Source organism: Anabrus simplex, chromosome 1 (assembly GCF_040414725.1).
Source record: "Anabrus simplex isolate iqAnaSimp1 chromosome 1, ASM4041472v1, whole genome shotgun sequence".
In the NCBI taxonomy this organism is placed as follows: Eukaryota; Metazoa; Arthropoda; class Insecta; order Orthoptera; family Tettigoniidae; genus Anabrus; species Anabrus simplex.
In genome coordinates this window covers 1,002,033,360-1,002,054,461 of record NC_090265.1, presented here as the reverse complement: position 1 = coordinate 1,002,054,461, position 21,102 = coordinate 1,002,033,360, and positions in this window count along the sequence as shown.

Below are 21,102 nucleotides of genomic sequence, written 5' to 3'. Positions count from 1 at the left end.
CTTAAGCGACTGCAGCTATCGAGCTCGGTGTAGTTAGTGGGACGTAAAGCAATTATTATTATTATTATTATTATTATTATTATTATTATTATTATTATTATTATTATTATTATTATTATTATTATTATTATCAGGTACCGTAATTAAAAGCTGAAATACGTGGAAGAAAATAGTAAAATACGCGTGGGTTAAGAGGAAACAAGATGAAATGTATGTCACGTGAGTTAGCATCGGACGCAGTAGTTACCTACAGATTACTATGCTTAAGACGAGAACCAGGTCAAGCTCGTGGGGATGAGTCAGCTGTAATCTCGTACTGGGTATAAACATCAAACATACACATCAACAAATCTAAGAAACATAATCAAGATTACGCGTTAGAGAGATGTAGCTATTAACCTGAACGCCAGGCCGACGGTCGCTTTCATGAGTACAGATGAGTTATCAAATTATACACAATCCACAGATATCGAAGGTATCTAAGAAGATTCCGCCACAACTATATTACATTTTACTATGATGGTGCTAATAACAAATCGCAGCAGCTATTGGCTTTACGTCGCACCTACACAGATAGGCCTTATGGCGACGATGGGACTGGAAAGGCTAGGACAGGGAAGGAAGCGGCCGTGGCCTTAATTAAGGTATAGCCCCAGCATTTTCCTGGTGTAAAAATGGGAAACCACGGAAAACCGTCTTCTGGGCTGCCGAGAGAGGGGTTCGAGCCCACTATCTCACGAATAATGGACACTGGCCACGCTGAAATGAAATGTCGTATGGCTTTTAGTGCCGGGAGTGTCCGAGGACAAGTTCGGCTCGCCAGAAGCAGGTCTTTCGATTTGACACTCGTAGGCGACCTGCGTGTCGTAATGAGAATGAATTGATGATGAGACAACACACACACCCAGCCCCCGTGCCGGCAAAATTAACCTATGATGGTTAGAATTCGCGACCCCGCTGCGTATCGAACCCGGGACCCCTGTGATCAAGGACCAGCACGCTAACCATTTAGCCAAGGAACCGGCCTGAAAGCCGGTGATGTTGTGGTACATAAGCACCTGTATCCACGACCTGCGCGTCGTGATGAGAATGAAATGATGATGAAGATGGCATATACACCCAGTTCCCGTGCCAGCAAAATTAACCAATTAAGGTTAAACTCCCGACCCTGCCGGGAATCGAACCCGGGACCCCTGTGACCAAAGGCCAGCACGCTAACCATTTAGCCATGGAGCCGGACTTAAGCGATTGCAGCTATCGAGCTCGGTAAATCGCAACAGATTACGCTACTGCGTGTTAAGATGATGTCGGTAGAATAAGACATAAGGCTGCAGTAGAAGAAGTGGCAGAAGAAGGTAACGAGAGCCACATGGTCAAGCAGTACAGAGCCGAACAAAGCGCACATTAGTGACACAGACATAAGAGTGGCGTGGTCGTAGGAACTACAGTCGCATGAGTAACACTCTGTTGTAGAAAAATAACTACCATACAGTACGGGCTTCGTAATTCCAGGTGGACGGTAACAAGACTATCTCGAATAGAAAAGTACGGATTTACGAACGTACACGAAAACGCCTGTGAACAACAAAATGTACCTATGTTAAACATTACAGTACAACAGTTTAGAAAACAAAAACATACAGATTGCCTTACACTAAAAGAAATTTTAATTTTTCTTTTGTAAATTAACAAAACACTCTAGGCAACCTTCTTAAGTTAAATGTTAACTTATACTTCCTATTTCAGTAATGATGAATATAAAACAATTATTTTATTGAATATTTATACGTGATGATGATGATGATGACGACGACGACGATGATGATGATGATTGCTGTCTTAATGTCATCGGCCCTTAAAATCAAAGTGTCCTCTGTTTTAACTCGTAGTGAATAAAAAACAAAATATAAATTGCTCGAAGCCTTTCCCGATAGATTCATGAAGGGCGACCCGTGTTCTGTTCTGCCACACGATACACTAGCAGCATATCATGGTATTCGTGGTATTCATACACTGGCATTATTCAAGTAATACTACTGATTCTACTACTACGAAGTAACTCGCGTACTAGTACAGACGATAATTCGCATCTCTGACAGCTGTTATTCAGGTCAAGGTCAGACAGACCGGTTTCATGTAGGGGCGGGGAACCCGTCCAGCCACATCCCCTTCCCTAGGTACAGCAGACAACGGAATCGGCACGAGACACGTTTAGTGCTTTTGTCGAACTGCTTACGTGGAATATTTTCCCACAGTGCGATTTCAATATCATGGTCTTTTGGGAGTGCAACTCGCCGTATGCAGAAACATCCCGCGTTGACGTCTATGTAAATAAAGTTTATTACGTCAACGAAAGAATGCATGGGATATGATTTCCAAGTGAGTAGTATCGGAACTGAAATGTCAAAACACATCGAACGTTTTACTTCATACAAGTAAGGGACATGTTATGAACATAAATGAATTAGACGTACCTTCCTTTCGTGCTTCCAACCGAAGAGAACTTTAAATGTAAATGAAAGCCTTCTAGCTTACTGCTGATTTTGCAGTGCCTATTAAACGTATCAAAATAAACGTTGCCAGGCTGAGTGGCTCAGACTGTTCAAGCACTAGTTTCATGAACTTAGCAGGCTCGATCCTGGCTCAGTCCGCTGGTATTTCAAGGTGCTCAAATACGACCGCTTCTGATCGGTAGATTACAGGCACGTTAAAGAATACCTGTGGGCAAAATTCCGACACCGCGCGTCTCCATTGGCACGTAAAGATGTATTATTATTATTATTATTATTATTATTATTATTATTATTATTATTATTATTATTATTATTATTATTATTACTGGGCGAGTTGGCCGTGCGATTAGGAGCGCGCAGCTGTCAGCTTGCACCCGTCGAAAAGCCAGTAACAATATTATTATAAAAACTGTGTTAGTCTATTATTACTAACTATTATGAAAATAAAAGTTAATCGCCCCACTCAAACATCGTAGCTCGTAATCTGTCAGAAAACACTAAAGAAAATAGTGAACTTTTAACAGGTCCGAATTATTATTAATATTATAATTGCAGACATGTCTCCGAAATTACCGGAACATGTACTTACAAATTGTTTTACGTCGCACCGACACAAATAGGTCTTACGGCAACGATGGGAGAGAAAAGGGATACAAGTGGGAAGGAAGCGTTCGAAGTCTAATAAAGGTACAGTCCCAGCATTTCCCTGATGTGAAAATGGAAAACTACGAAAAACCATCTTCCTGGCTGCCGACAGTGGAGTTCGAACCCACTATCACTAGAATACAAGCTCACAGCTGCGTGCCCCTAACCACACGATCAACTTACTCTAAGCTCCAATGGCGGTCTGAGTAGCTCGGACGATAGAGCGCTGGTCTTCTGATCCCACTTTGGCAGGTTCGATGGCGGCTCAGTTCGGTGGTATTTGAAGGTGCTGAAATACGCCTGTCTCGTGTCTGTGGATTTACTTGCATTTAAAAAAGTACTGCGGTACAAAATTCTGGCACTTCAGCGTCTCCGAAAACCGTGAAAATTAGTGAGTGAAACGTTAAGATATTAGTAGTAGTAGTAGTAGTAGTAGTAGTAGTAGTAGTAGTAACATTATTATTACGGAAGTTTTAATTAAACGGGTCCGTTACATTACCTATCGGCACTTACTGTCCAGTAATTAGCCTTCTGTCCACCTCTGTGGTATAGTGGTTAGTGTGATTAGTTGCCACCCCCCAGAGGCCCGTGTTCCATTCCCAGCTCCGCCACGAAATTTGAAAAGTGATACGAGGGCTGGAACGGGGTCCATTAAGCCTCGGGAGGTCAAATGAGTAGAGGTGGTTCGATTTCCACCTCAGCCATCCTGAAAGTGGTTTCCCGTAGTTTTCCACTTCTCCAGGCAAATGCCGGGATGGTACCTAACTTAAGGCCACGGCCGCTTCCTTCCCTCTTCCTTGTCTATCCCTTCCAATCTCCCCATTCCCCCGCAAGGCCCCTGATCAGCATAGAAGGTGAGGCCGCCTGGACGGGGTACTGGTCATTCTCCCCAGTTGTATCCCCCGACCCAATGTCTCACGCTCCAGGACACTGCCCTTGAGGCGGTAGAGGTGAGTCCGGAAACCAACCCTGGAGGGTAAACAGATTAGGAAAATGTCTCACGCTCCAGGACACTGCCCTTGAGGCGGTAGTGGTGAGTCCGGAAACCAACCCTGGAGGGTAAACAGATTAGGAAAAAGAAGAATAAGCCTTCTATTAGAAATGCCCGGCGGCAATTCCACAGTAGACCGAGCTCGATAGCTGCAGTCGCTTACGTGCGGCCAGTATCCAGTATTCGGTAGATAGCAGGTTCGAACACCACTGTCGGCGGCCCTGAAGATGGTTTTCCGTGGTTTTCCATTTTCACACCAGGCAAATGCTGGGGCTGTACCTTAATTAAGGCCACGGCCGCTTCCTTCCCACTCCTAGCCCTTTCCTGTCCCATCGTCGCCATAAGACCTATCTGTCTCGGTGCGACGTAAAGTAACTAGCAAAGCAAATCCACAGTAGCTATTTTTCCTTCGAGCAATGTTCACGCATATTTGCAGCTACGGTTTTTGAAATCTGTCTCATTAATAACAGTATGACTGAATACTTACAACCTTTTCTTTCAGTGTCCACCGTCCTTTCACTGACCTGAAAAGTTTATGAATAAGCATAGAAAACTCGCATTGTCTATTGTCAGAAATTCATCGTGGACTGTCGCAATAAGATCACAGAAATGTTGCGCTCATTTTTAATTTACTTATTAACTATTTCCTTTCATTTTGTCAGCTGGGATCACTGAGTAATGCCATTGACGTCTTAAAAATCACACACAACTACACAATACTTGATTCGCATGTATGTGCTGGTACGTGTCTTCGAGGTCACTGTAAGAATTCTGTGTACATTTCACACAGAGTACCCTAGACCGCTTTTCGAGTACAGCAAGTGGCTTGGCACGTGAGTCATCCTCTCCTACTTGCCAAGGCTTTAGGGGAAGTGCACAACAACATGCGTTGGCCTGCGATAAGAAACAGGTTCAACAAGCCCTATACTCTGCTACTGTGCTTCCACTACGCGTGGACAGAATGACGTAACCGGCATATCCTGCTACGGCCGTTCAAAACACATTAGGTCCTGAAATATTTAGCTCAGTTATGGGCAAACTAATAGGACAAGGTAAAAAGTACATAGCATATATTGTGAGATGTATTTTTCTTTGCCGTCTAGCTTAATATCTGCACGTATACCCCTAACACCCTGTATATATACTTAGAAACCACCAAAGTAAACCTCTTCTCACACTCATATTTACATTTACCACTCTCAAATTCACCATCTGATTTACCGTAAGAAACAACTCTCCTCCTTCACTCGGCTACCAGCTCTTTTTCACCAATATCTCTCGCCCTCATAATCACATGCTTCCAGTACGTGCCCCATCTCCTCCCCATTTCAATATTATAACACTCACCAAACCCCAGTCTATCTAACGCATTCTTCACCTAATAAATCCAGTAATCGCCATAACTGAACTTCATTTGATACTGGTAAGCCGACTGCAGAATTAGGACCCCTTCACTTTCTCTCAATCTGCTCCAGTAACTAAGCACTTTAAAAAAATGTAACTCTAGATATAATAATTACACACCATCCTTACTCCGTCACTCGCGGAACATAATGGCAACCCCATAACAATCTTACGGAACTAAACCTCTACCTGCTCTAATACCCCACACTCTTTTCTATCCCCCAAACCTCAGAAGCATAGAGCATTTTACTACTCACCACTGCATTAAACACCATGCTTTGTATATCATAACCTACCCCCCGAAATGTATTCTCCAATATCCTAGTCAGTGAGAGTGCAGCTCGGCCTTTCCATTTGGCTCGCCTAATCTGCTCCATCAAGCTACCATTCCTACTTATCATCACCCCCATATACTTCATCTTATCCACCACCACAATCTCTTCCCCATTTATTGCTCACTTCATCCCCGGTAACTTTTAATTCACTTCCCTACAGACCATCACCTTAGTCTTTTTACTCTTTATGACCATTTCTTCGCCAAGACTACAAACCTAGTTCAAGCTCTTTTGCAGGCCCTCAGCTGTCAACGTCGACAATAATACATCATCAACAAAAATCAACCCTGGAATTTCTTGTATCCCTAGGACCGGATATCCCCACATTTTCTCCTCAAGGCCACTTAGTAAGTCGTGGATAAACAATAGGAAAAATTGGCGACAATTTACACCCCTGTTTCAGCCCAACTTTCGATTCAATCAAACCAATGACCATCCCTTCCTCCACCTTAATGCTACAATAGACTTTTTCATATATGCTCTAATCGCACTTCTCATCTTCTACCCCATCCCTACCTTCCCCTGCCTTTGAAACAATGCCTCCCTGCTCACGGTATCGAACGCCTTCTGGAAGTAAAATGCAGCTGTAAACAATGTAGAGCCTTCTTTTCTAACATATTTATCTACTAGCTGATGTACCCGTTCTTCGCTACGGAGTTCTACATTGTATACAGAATTCTAGGTTAGCGTACACGTTGTGAGCAAGACTGATTTTTTGCTAGTGGTTTTACGTCGCACCGACACAGATAGGTCGTATGGCGACGATGGGATAGGAAAAGCCTAGGAGTTGGAAGGAAGCGGCCGTGACCTTAATTAAGGTACAGCCCCAGCATTTGCCTAGTGTGAAAATGGGAAACCACGGAAAACCATCTTCAGGGCTGCCGACAGTGGGATTCGAACCCACTATCTACCGGATGCAAGCTCAGAGCCACGCGCTCCTAACCGCACGGCAAACTCGCCCGGTATAGTGAGCAAGACTGTATTAAATTGCACAGCTCTTAACGATAGCCTAGAAACGCGACGGGTTACGGAATTTTCATTGTAATGGTAGGCCCGCTTGCCTACCATCAGTCACAATCAGGTTGGGGAGTTCTCATTATAATGGCAGACACTCTCTACCTGCCTCTTTACATCCTCAGAAAAACTGTCTTAGTGGTTTTCCCAACTGAAATGTACATAGGTCATTACAATGACGTCAGTAGGAATGGCGCGATTAAAAGCAATGCTTTCATATGAAATACTCGATCAAATAAAAAAAAAACACACATTTTCTCATTTTTAACGAACAGTACTACGCTGCCGATCTAACAGTCCAATGACGTCAGTAGGAATGGCGCGATTAAAAGCAATGCTTTCATATGAAATACTCGATCAAATTTAAAAAACACACATTTTCTCATTTTTAACGAACAGTACTACGCTGCCGATCTAACAGTCCAAAGTTTCAAAGATGGAATGACCAAGCCGCAGACAGCCATGATCCGTGAACACTCTTCGTCATTTTTCGGTGGAGGAGGGTAAAATAGTGCAGCGTCCAAGGCCAAAAATTATGCTTTTTTACTAATCTGTTTCCTAGTAGTACCCAATGAGTCGGAGAATCTCAATTCACTACACTGGCGGCGGAAAAATCTATCTGACTTGGAGACAGATTTCTCCCCCAAGCCAGAGGAGAAACCTACTCTTCACTGCTAATTTGGGAAAAATGAATGTAGTGAAGAGGAAGAAGCTTTTCTTAACAAATGGCTCTTTTCAGGGTTGAATTTTGAGTTATTCAGCGAATTGTAGTGCTATAATTTGGAATAGGCCTAAATAGTAATTCTTGACCAGGTTATACTACTACTACTACTACTACTACTACAATAAGTGAGCCTCTGCCTTAGGCCTAAGTGTGCTCACTGCTCATTCAAAACAGCGCGCCAGAGCGGGGATCGAATAGCTGGAATACTATGATGAACCAGTGTGTTACGTACCAATAGTAACAGTAAATGTATGAACCAGAGGAATGACATTCTAAAGAAGAAACTTTTCTAACTCCCCAGCTATTTCCCGCCAATATTTAGTCAGGCTGTTATACATATTACGCAGCATTTGTTGATCAATGTCATGCACTTTCGATATTTTAGTCCTTCATATTAAGTCTTCTTTCGACTTAGTCGGTACGGTAAAACTGAATAAAATTTAAAAGATCGGAAATGGTATTCTCTTTAAATTTTTATGTAATAATCTCTATAACTTAGAGTGTAGCTTATTATTCCCCGACTTTATATACCGATTTCCATTAAATTCTGTTTACCTATTTTCTCGTGGCTCGGCGTTGGCGGCTGTTTTCAGGGTTGAATTTTGAGTTACTTAGTGAATCATGGTGCTAAAATGTGGAATGAGCCTAAATTGCAATTCTAGACCAGGTCATACTACTACTAAGTGAGATCCTGCCTAGAATGCACACTGCTCATTCAAAACAGCGCGTCAGAGTAGGGATCGAATAGCTGGAATACTATGATGAACCAGTGAGTTACGTACCAGCAGTACGGTATCAGGAAATGTTTGAACCAGAGGAATGACATGCTAAAGAAGAAAGTTTTCTAACTCCCCAGCTATTTCCCGCCAATATTCAGTCAGGCTGTTATACTCGGTACGCAGCAGTAATCCCATCTATCGGAGTTGTGCGGCAGCGTAAGAGACAAAGAACATCACCACAAACAATGGTCAATTTAATGTTATTGTTGATCAATATTATGCACTTTCAATATTGTAGGCTTTCACATTTAGTTTTCTTCCGATTCTGAAATACCACTCTTATCATAGTCGGTACGGTAAAATCGAATAAAACATAAATGGTCGAAAGTTGTATTCTTTATAACATTTGCTATGTAGTGCTTTTCGATAGGACCAATAACATAAGTATTTAAAAAAAATTAGGCGCCTTCCCCTAAACTACAATTTCATAATCGGCGAATTCAATTGTTTATAACTTAGACTGTAGTTTCTTATTCCCCGACTGTATATTCCGACTTTCATTAAATTTTGTTTAGCTATTTTCTCGTGGCTCGGTGTTGATATGGACTTGGCAACACAAATACAAATTCATGAATACCTGTGTTATCAAAGCCGGTACGGTAACAATGTATGACATAAATGATCGGAAATTTAAATCTATATAACTTTAGTTAGGACCACTAATAAAAAAACTATTTGAGAATTAAATGTTATGTCTTCCCCTAAACTATCATTTCACTCAGTGTGAGTAAAATTATTTACAGATTAGATTGTAGTGACTCATCCCCTGACTTCACATACCGATTTTCATTAAATTTTCTTTAGCCATTTTCTCGTGATGCGTGTACAGACAGACAGACAGACATTACGGAAAAGTAAAAAGTGCATTTCCTTGTTACTGTGGACATGACCGATACAGAAATACTTCTTTTCAAATTCTGAGCAATGTACAGACAAAATTGTTATTTCATGTATATATTGTTCTCACGATCATTAAATTATCCGTCATCCTACTCCCTTTTCTGAACCCACTCCGAAATATTGGTAGAACAGGGTCACCTTCCACTCAATTCCTCATCCTGTTTGCTAAAATACCCGTGTACACCTTGCTCAGGGAGTGCAGCAGTACTATGACTCTATGATTACCACTCTCAATCTTCCTTTCAACCACATAGCCTCTTACAGCCCTTACTCACCTTTCTTTCTCCCCTTATGTTTCCTGGAAATACTTTACCCATGTTCCATACTCAATTTTAGGTTTTGTCACTCTACATGCACTCCTATTAATTTTATTAACCCTCGCCCACACCTTAACTCCTTCCCTGTTTTTGCAATCCCTGTTTAACGCTTCCGTTTGAGCCCCTGGCCATGCCTTTCTTCTCTCCTAGCATTTTCTTAAATTCTTTTCCCAACTTGCAAAACTGTTGTCTTAACCTCCTCCCACCATGTTTCCTGTACTCAACCAGCTGTTTCGTCACTACCTTCCTCTTCACCTTACACTCTTTATCGAACCATCCCACTCGCTCACGTCTGGTCTTCTTCCTGTATTTTTTTTTCTACTGCCACTCTCCTACTAGGATATTCTAGTAGTTCTAAAGCCCTATGAACATTATTGCCCTCAACTGGTACCTTGCTCCCTACCATAATGATCTGAAATTCTGTACCTTCAAGGTAGTTATTTAACTTCGCCTTACCCTTCTCAGTTCAAATATACTTGGGAACTCTGCGGCCTTTTTCCCTCCCCCTCTTCCTAATCCCCTTTCTTCCACTGCCCCACTCCTATTCCCTATTACATATACACTGAAGAAGGAGAGGCAATACTTAACCTCAAGATGTTGCCTCGCAGTGTAGTTAAAGTTGAATTACGCCACCATAGCAGCGATATTCCTCAATGTACACGTTGCCAAGCGTACGGCCACACTAAGAATTATTGCCGTTTATCCTCACGATGCGTTAGTTGCATTGGTTCTCATCATTACTCCCAATGTACAGTTCCCAAATCGGTTTCAGCACAATGAGTCAACTGTCAGTAACATCACGCCGCCAAATTTAAAGGATGCCCTCACCATTTAAAACTTAAAGAACGCACAATTATCAGGCATCGACCAGCATCGACCTTATGGTGAGTCTCGAACCCCAGACTACAACAACAATAACAGCAGCAGCAGCAGCAGCAGTACTGGCAACCAAGACATCTTCAATCGCATCAATGACCTACGGGGGACGTTCCACATTCCAATGTTAATGTAGATTTTCCACCTCTCATGTCCACTCCCTTACAACCTGCGCCACTCAGTACTAACAACTACGTAGCAGCCATGAGATTCTTACCTCCCTTTCAACGACAACGGCAGCCTCAACAAGAAACCACGACCGCACCTCCTAACCAATCTCCCTCCAGTGACTTCTTCTCTCAGCTTCTAGTCTCTTAAAATCAGTTATTGTTTCTTATTTTCCACAAATTCATGAATTTATCCTCCCTTGCCTGTCGTCTACTCTTCAACATGGAGGAACGTAACTTACAGATAGCTCGTAAATAACTGATACTTGCAAACTCGAATGCAAACGGTATTCGTCAAAAGCGCTCAGTGTTTATTGATTTCCTTGCAAGGCATAATGTTGACGTTGCTTGTGTTACTGAAACTCACCTTCTCCCAAATGAACATTTTAAAATTCCTGGTTACCTGATTTACCGTACGGTCAGAATACCACTAGTTGCCTCAGATGGAGTTACCATCTTGATAAGGAAGAGATTTGCTGACTGTAGGGTAATCTTAATTTACCGGTCTTGTCCGCTAAGGAAACTGTGGGGATTCAACCGAAATGACATTCATTACATCAATGACCTTCTGCTGATATGTGTATACAAGCCACCCAAGAGGATATTCAATCTTATTACATAGAGATATTAATGCTAAACATATATCAAGGGGTTACAGAGCCACAAACCCAAATGGATGCCGCCTTCTTGACGCAAGTACTTCCTATGCAATACAAATCTTAGCACCACTCGGGCGTACGTATTATTCATTTAAACCACGAGTGTAATCAGATATAATCGACAAGGAGCTGGCAAAGGACCTCAACCTTCCCATCCATATGCAACCTCAGGCTGAACTAACCTCTTATCATTGTCAAGTATTGGTCACATATCACGTAACCCCACACACCTCAGTCAACGATCCACGATTGATCACTAGTCGTATGAATTGGTTGGCATAAATTTCAAACGTCAATAGATATCTCAGTGACTCAGCCTTATAAATTGAAAAGCTGTGAAGATATTGACAATGCCGTTCAGAATTTCACCGACACCATAATAACCTGCGTGAAATCATCAATGTTATACAACTTGAAACCATCAAGATCCCCCAGTTATCTCCCACAATATATATTGCGCCTGATAAAAGAGAAACATCGAATTCGACGTCTTTGGCAAAAATAACGCCGTTCCTGGCAACGTAGCAGGTTAAATGCCCTAATGCGCAGGATCAGAACTTAACTGGACCAATATCGAATTTCTTCATACCAACGATATTTAGCAAACATTCACCCAGATGACCACACACTCTGCACAGCAAATAAACGAATTCTCCGAGAACCAATAATCACACCCCCTTCGAAATATAACGATCACATATACACAGATGATGACGACAAGTGCAATATTCTTGCAGTATATTATGAGTCCACATTTTCGCTGATCTCAACAGGACCTGAAAATTCTACTTTAGCAGTAGGTGACGCTCTTCAAGCAGAAAACAATAAACCTACTGCACACACACTAATACGCTTCATTTCACTGCGAGATATATGAAGACTTACAAATCGCCTGCCAATGAACAAGCCACCTGGCCATGCTTTAATACCAAATATATGTCCTTCAGTATCTCACTAAGGAAGCTATCGCTTGCCTGGCATCTCTGTTTAATGCGGTTCTATATTGGGGTTATTTTCCTTCCAAGTGTTAATTCGCCGAAAGCATCGTATCCAAAAACCTGGCAAACCTACTAGCCTCCCTTCGAGCTATAGACCAATCAGTCTTTGAGAAGATTCTCTACCGTCGAATATATTCTTAGGTCCCGAGGAATGAGATACTGCATACTTTCCTATTTGTATTTTGATCTAAACACGTAACGATCCACCAGCTTCTACGTGTCACTGAATCCATAATCAAAGGCTATGTACATGAAAATATACAGTGGATGTATTCTTGGATATAGCATAGGCATTTTACACTGTGTGGCATGAAGTCCTGCTGTTAAAAATATCTAATTACGCTCGCACTTCACCACCATAGTCAAGAGCTTCCTAACACACAGGACGTTTGTTGTACGAATCGGAGGCAAAACATCAGCACCAAAGAAAATAACTGCAGGAATACCACAAAGGTCCATTCTAGCACCACGGATTGACATCCCCGATCTTGTACCTTCATGCACAGCAACGTATGCCGATGATACAGTTCCTATCACTGCCCATTCTGATCTTCACGAAGCCATCTCCAGCCAACAAACTTCTCCCATTCAGCTTTCTCAGTGGTTTCAGAAACGGTGTATCTCCTTGAATCCCACAAAGAGAGAAGCGACGATATTTGCACTGAGACCATACCCCGCTCCATCGTATCTTATGCTCAACAATAACAGACTAACCTGGCTACCACGTGTCACCGCAGTCAAACATCATGGAGTTCTCTTAGACGCACGCTTGACTTAGAATGCTCACATTAAACGACTGACAACATTGACATACGCTCGTTTATATAAATTATATCCTATTTTAAATAGGAAAACCGCGCTTGGAATTGAATGCTTATTATTGGTGTGCAGAACACTTCTCCGATCAATAATGACCTATGTTGCTCCAGTATGGGGAGGAGCTTCCAACCATCAACTCAACAAACTGCAATTGCGTTTTTATAAATAGAGTGCTCCGCATGATCAGTAACGCTCCCTGATACCTGTGCAACAAGTAAATCCACAACGAAATCGGAATTCTACCTCTCCGATATCTTATAAAATCCATAGCCGAAAATTCTTCAGCCGAATTGATACAGGCGCAGGCGCTGTGCACTACAACATCGGGGTCAACTCGCGTCGTCCTACCCGCTTAAAATGATTACCACAAGATCTACTTCTCAGTAACTCATCAGACACAGAATATTCAAATTAAATCTATCAACACATTATTCAAATGATGACGAACTAGTAACTCTGTCATGTGCGAACTCACGTTCTGCTTTCTTTTCAGTGTTCAATGAGTTAGAGGAGCAAACATGACCAACCTCAGACTGATTATTCTCGAGTGCTTGTCAGTGTCAATAACTTCTGTTCATTTTTCTCTTTCAACGTGTGTGCTTATTATGTGTGTGTGTGATTATTAAGTAATGTTTACACCCTGATATGAATATCACAAATGCTCATCGATCAATAAATACGTTAAAAAAGGCTAACATCATGAAAGAGGAAATAAAAAAGTAAGCCATATTTTAACATGTAAGGACACGAGTTTTCTCTTCAAAACTACTATAGACTAAGTGTTGAATTAGAATCTATATTCGTCTGCCTTCTTGGGAAGTTAAGACTAGGGTTTCCAAATGCCATAGTCTCTGAGTAAACGATGGGCAGCGACATTCATGACATTTCGCCGAGCAAACTCAAGCTTAAGAACAAGTTTTCGGTAGTCGTAGAAATATCCAGATCTACTCTCACAACACAGCTACTGCACCTGCCACTACAAACGTACCTATAGCCGTTGTCTCGTCTATGTTGGTACGAACCCTGTCGACAAAGACTGAAATCAATAAGTAGCATTCTAATCTGAAGACTCTGACAAGAAAGCCAGAATATCAAAGTGGAAGGAAGGACTCTCCAAATGCTAAGCTAGTTGGAACCTAAGGAGTCACCACCCCTAGGCCACAAAAGGAAGTGGTCGACTTGGAAATATCTTTTAAGATTAAAAACCGAATTTGGCAGATCTAGAATTAATTTACAGAATTGAACTGTTATACAGAAACAGGGTAGTTGTAGTTTATGTCCTGTTAGACGCACAGTAGATGAACTAGTACTAGCAAGCCTTAATGCAATTGAGGTTGCTAAATTCCGGGATGGGAGCATCTGTTACAGTATATGCAAATATACTGTCCTTCATTGCATGTAATAATAATAACAATAATAATAATAATAATAATAATAATAATAATAATAATAATAATAATAATAATAATAATAATAATAATACATCGCCTAATAGAAACATACCAAACATAATGAATAATATGTCAAATTTATGGTAAATATGTACAAGTACCTAACTACATTTTGTCTGACATGAATTTTAAAAAACTATTAATCTCTTAGATTTCACTTTTACTACTTTACGGTGGCCTAGGTGTTCTCTCATTTGCCATTCCATTGTTAACCTTCTCTTTCCTTTCCAGAGTCGTACAAATTCTAAAAGGCTGAAATAATCTCCTTCGATTAATGTTATGATGGGTGGACAGGCTTGTGTTTTAGTTCCTTAAAACGACAATATCTAAAGTTTAACCTTAGGAAGTACGATGTTTTCGGCTGTTTCTCCTTTTCTGCTTTCGATTCCGAGGGTACTGTAAAATTTAGGTGAGAAATGAGTACAAACTGTACAGTGCCCCGTCACATTAAATGCATGTATTACAAGTGTGGAAGGATGGCCACAAGAATATAATTTATTCTCTCGTTTTCCGAGTATTACATTTTATTTGCATAACCTTCGTTTGACTAGGTGTTAAAAATCGTCCACTAGCTGAGCACAGTGCCTTGTTATGTTTACTTTTCCTGTGTGTGTATGTAAGTGTGTGTGTGTGTGTGTGTGTGTGTGTGTGTGTGTGTGTGTGTGCGTGTGTGTGTGTTGCTCGACTGAGTGAAGGGAGCGAAAGAATGGGAAATTTCAAGGCTAATGCAGTGCGTGTGTGATACCTCGGAATATGATCGATTATGGGTCTTGAACCAATGAACTTTTAAGACTAATATATTGTAACCAATAGGACATGTTTGTCGCGTTAAACCTCTAATCATGTAAAGCTGACGACGGCAGACCTCGCTTCGTCGGTAGACGCCGAGTGGGTCTGGTGCCACTAGTGGCCAACACTGGTCCGTGGTCCAACAGCTCTGCACGGCCAACCGAGTAGAGGATGGGTGGCCAAGGCTCTACCGTGGCTCTACACCTCTGCATTCGGGAGACGGGAAAGGGCTGGACCTCACGTCTGGTCCCCACCGTCGGTTGTCCTGAGAATGGTTTCCCGTGGTTTTCCATTATCTCGTACTAATGCGAATGCCGGGGCAGTTCCTAGTACAGGCCACGGCTGCCAACCCCTTCTCCAAGCATCTCCTTCACCGAAACAAATCTCCCCGCCTGAGAGACGGCGTCACCGTCTAAGAGACTTTCAGGAGAGGAAAGAAAAAGTTTTAGTAGTAGTAATAGTAGTAGACCTCGTTTTCCACATTCTGTTCAAGATTAGCAACGCAGCAAGATGTGTATCCTTTATGTAGCTCAGCGGAGAAATAACGCGTTGTCGTGGACATATTCTAATTTTCTCTTTTCTTCCAAGCTTCCCAAGGAACCGAGTGAAACTCTGCTGTTTCTATGGCACAGAGGTAAACACAATGTGTTCAACATTCTAAGACAGTTGTTTTCCTCGGGGAGACAGAAGTAAACGTCACGGGAGTTTAACATTCTCCGACAAATTCTAGGTCTGGCTAGTGATGGCCCTCCATGGTAACAGAATAAATAGAAATACACTCTGCCAGACCCGCACAATCTTTGCTCGTTAGACGCACGATCGCGTGAGTCAGATGGGATAGATATAACGATAGATATGAACTTAAAAGCTTAAACACATTATTCCTTGTAAAAATTATATTTTCTTTTACATGTATGTTATAGTGTTATAGGTATATTGAAATTGCGTTTTCGATATACTGGAAAGCTTGTATGTTTACATTTAAACTGAGTCGACGCTGGAAAGTATGGCTTCCTCCTTAACACATGTTTAATGATAGCCCAAGCTCTACATCAGGGCCTCTCGAAGTACATGCGCCTGAAGTATACACTGTGCACGGTGCAAAATACCACTTCGCTCGGTTGACCGGAGTGCAGATCCCCACTCCTCGATTTGGAGCACTAGCGCTGTCTCTCTCTTTCCCCTCGCCTGTCTCGCTCGCTCCCCCTGTCTCCCTCTTCCTCACTTGCTCCATAGCGTCCCAAATCCGAGCCGAGTTGAGCCGAGCTTAGTCGAGTAGCCCAGAGACAAAGCGTTGGTCCGAGCCGAGCCGAGCGGGACCGATGAAATGTCCACAGGAACTCTGCGCTGCTGTTGGCACGCGTGAGATTTTGGGCGTTTGAGAGGCCAAGCTCTACATAGTTAATTGATAATTATCAATCCTGAATAGCTGAAAATCTTTGGTAAGGCAACAGAAACATCTATTCGAAGTAGCCTACTTAGAAGATAAGGCATTGGGCCAATCGACACCTCTAAAAGTAGGTATTTCCATCGACTTTTACCTCAACAGTTACGAGGTTGTGGAACGTATAATCAAGTTGGAATATCTCGGAAATTTTTTAACGAAAGCACAGATCCATCAGGGAGATTAAGACCACAGTCAAGGTAATCTCTTTCACATTTACAACAGTAATATAATTTATTTTCCCGTCTCCTTGGCTGAATGGTCTGTGTTCGCTTTTATAGCGAAATTATTCTGTTTGTGTAAGTAGCAAAGTTTAGGTTTATCCTTTTTCTTTTAAAAGTTCGTTTTACGTCGCACCGAAATTTTAAGTTTAATGGCTGCCCGAATACCCGCTAGTTAGTTATGTACACCGATATTTAAATAATCATTTTCATAATAATTCATTTCTTTGTACATGTAGTACAACTTTAATTATTCACCAAATTTGTTGCATTTTACAGTTAAATGTAATCTTTAACGTTGAAATTAATATTTATTTCAGATACGGATGGCTAACTCAGCCCGTTCAACCTTATGCTAATGCCTGTTTGGTCCTATGACTTCTTGTTCTCAGAAAATCCAATTATTTGGATTCATTGGTTGATGAATAGGTATTACTGTGACGTTTTACTTGACGTTTCGCGTGACGTTTTGAGTGGTGTGTTCACCTTTATTAACTTTCTTAGTGTTTCCTGTTAATAATAACATATTTTCTGACCATTGTGTCTTTATTATTATTATTATTATTATTATTATTATTATTATTATTACAATTTTCTTTTACGCCACTTCGACACAGGTCTTATGCCGACGATGGGATAGGAGAGGGCTAGGAGTGGGATGAAAGCGGCTGTGGTCTTAATCTAGGTAAAGTTCGGCTTGTTGCTGTCTCCTCCCTCGGCTCACGACTGTCCCCGAGCTGCTTAGGTCCCCGCCTTTTATACCTTTCTGAGGCGTGCGTGTAGACCGAAGCAGCACGGGGAGAAGCCTGCGAGCCGAATAAGGAGAACAGCGATGGAACCCTTGATGGGTGGGCCCATCAGTACTTTATTAAAAGTATACAATAGAGCAAAGTAGTTTATACAGAACGAGTCCTAAAGGCATACAAAAGTAACATAAAATTTATTACAACACATAAAAGAAAGAACATAATGAAACAAGTCACAGTTACACACGAAATAGTTTGATCGTAGGTGTAGTTGTGTGTATCTGCTGCGTCTCGTTCAGGATCGGGTCTTGAGTGTCCGTGATGGCTGGAAGACCTGTCAGGGACCAATAGAGGGGCCCCGCTGGCGACGGGGACGGGCTCCTGGTGTCACTGGGGCGAGTTCTCTCTCCATTCCCGGTCAAGTTGCTGATGCTGCTGCCTTCGCCCCTCGAGCGCCGCGGCCCCGTCCTCGTCCTCTGCCGCGGCTGACCGGTGCTGGGCGAGGCGTCGATTGAAAGGTGAACCCTTCCGGCATCCAGGCTAGCGTCTCTGCTGTCGCCGCATCCAACTGGGTAACCTGTGACCAACTCTACGTACAACAGGTTGGCCCGCGTGGCGAAGTAACTGCGTTGTGCTGGATCGAGCTGTGACCATCGTGAAAATTAATCTAAGTTATATTATGAAGGAAGTGGTTAAATTGAAAAGAAGGTAGAGTACTGTAAAACGGTGAAGAATAGCTTTCCTGAATTTAACTTGATGCGAGCTAGAAAGCACAGTGCACTAGTCGACAAATTCTGGGGAAAAATCGCCGCGGAAACTTCAACAGAAAATGCTTAGATTAAATGTTTGCTGAAAGAGTTTTTGTAAATCGATTGACTATGGATGTTATGAAAGTTGCATTAGTTATACTGCAGTTGAATGAAGAGAGACTTCTCTTCGTCTGCATTCAAACACCGCACTGCCAACCACCACACAAACACGCAAGTTTTAATACATCCCTCCACATATATTTGACGTCTGAAGGGACATCCGGCCAAATTCAGTTCAAGTATTGTGGAGTACGTGAGGGAATACTAACTAAACAGCTTCTTTCAGTAACATATTTATTCATATACACATCAAAGATGGGAACGTGAACATGGTATTCTTACAGGGGCGTAGCCAGTGTGTGTGTGTGTGTGTGTGTGTGTGTGTGTGTGTGTGTGTGTGTGTGTGTGTGTGTTACTGGGTGTTAGAAACTCCCACCCCATGGACGTTTTACAAAAAATGAAATAAGCGTAAACTAACAATAGACTAAATAAACATCCAGACATCATTGTAGAACCAACAGATCTGTTGAATCTATTTTATAAGAAGCCTCGAAAGTTGGATTTTAGGTTGCAAACTGAACATACCATTCGCTGTAAAACTGTTGACCTTAATGGTATTGTTCTTATTCTGTATTTTAATGTAAGATTTTGTAGTGTACTGCAATCTGAATATCAACATAATTCACTTGTATCAGTCCTTATAATGACAAGTCTTGCAGCACATATGCACAAGCACCTTCATTGTGTTCTGTCATCATTTTGTAACCATTTTGTAATCGACCGATCCTGGCTACGCTACTGTATTCGTATGTTCAATACAAGTCTTGGAAGTGTCTGGTTCTGTCATGTAAGTAATTTCTTAAACTTGCAATTCTCTACACAAGAGAAGGCCCCATTAAATTGGGAAAACGTTCAAGAAGGAGAAGAAAATCACTTATTTAGAACCATATAACATATTTTAAATTCCGTGAAGCAATTATGAAGTGTTGAGAGTAATCAATTCTTACATGTGTGAGGGAGATGTAGACGCTAAGGTCTGATAACATTAGCTAACTGTAGGAGTTCGAAATTTGGATCGATTAAAGAATAAAAAGCATTTCATGACTTCACAATTTAACAAATAATGGAATCCAGGGAAAGGCTGTGAAGTAGTGAAGAATAATTTTCCAGATCATATACTAAGAGTGAGGGGATAACAATTGGTTCATATTGTACTCCAAGGCAACTGTACTTTAAACTTTGTACTTTAAACAAGAACCTTTCCTGGGGAGATCTTTATCCTCTGTGTTACGAACACCTGAAGAGTGGGGAAGGAGCAAGATTATCCAGCATAATCCACAGAGCCAACTCACAAAATAAAACAGCATTGCTTTGGTACAAACAGGTCAAAAGTTTCTTGACAGCAGAAACCCCGAATTATTAACACGTGAAAAAAAACCTCTCCCAAAAGTGATACAAGAGAAACCAAAGAAATCAAGAAAAGGATTGAGACGAAAGACACCAGATCAGTTATTCAACAACAGGGCCGAGGAATGAAAGTATAGAGCGCACGATAGCCTCAAAAGACCAAGCTGAAAGCACTTTGATTAACTTTCGAAGTTGACAGTTGGCTCTTTCAAACAGAAGAACTAATTACATGGTAGCTATTTCAACGAAGATATTGGGGATAATATTTGCATCTCTTTTGTTTAGCAATACGATGAAAAGCTTACAGAGGTATTCATACACAGTTACTGTCACGGTCATCTTCGTCTTTAATTTCAAGAAAAAATTTTATAGAGAAAATATACTGTACTTTAAAACCTGTCAACGCTGAAATAAATATGAATCCTCTGCAGAGAGTACATTATGGATGCAATATCATAAGACGTCATAAGCAAATATATCCACATATATGCATTGCTCAGAAAAAAGTTGTATATCTGAATCGGATGTGTCCTTAGTAACAAGGAATACACTTTTTTAATTTCCTGCCATGTCTGTCTGTCTGTCTGTCTGTCTGTCTGTCTGTCTGTCTGTCTGTCTGTCTGTCTGTCTGTCTGTCTGTCTGTCTGTCTGTCTGTCTGTCTGTCTGTCTGTCTGTCTGTCTGTCTGTCTGTCTGTCTGTCTGTCTGTACGCACACCACGAGAATATGGATGATGAGAATTTAATAAAACTCGGTATGTAAAGTTGGGGAATTAGCAACTACAATCTTGGCTGTAAGTAATTTTATTCACGCTGAGTGAAATGGTAGTTTAGGGGATGGCCTACAATTTAATTCTCAAATATTTATGTCATTATTGTTCCCATGGATAAACACTACATAACTAAAGTTATACAGAATTAAATTTATGATCATTTATGTCTTATAAATTTTTACCGTACCGGCTATAATAACAGAGATATTCATGAATTTGGATTTTTGTTGCTATGCCCATATCAACGCAGAGCCACGAAAAAATGGGTAAACAGAATTTAAAGAAAATCGGCATGTGGAGTCGGGGAATAACATACTACAATG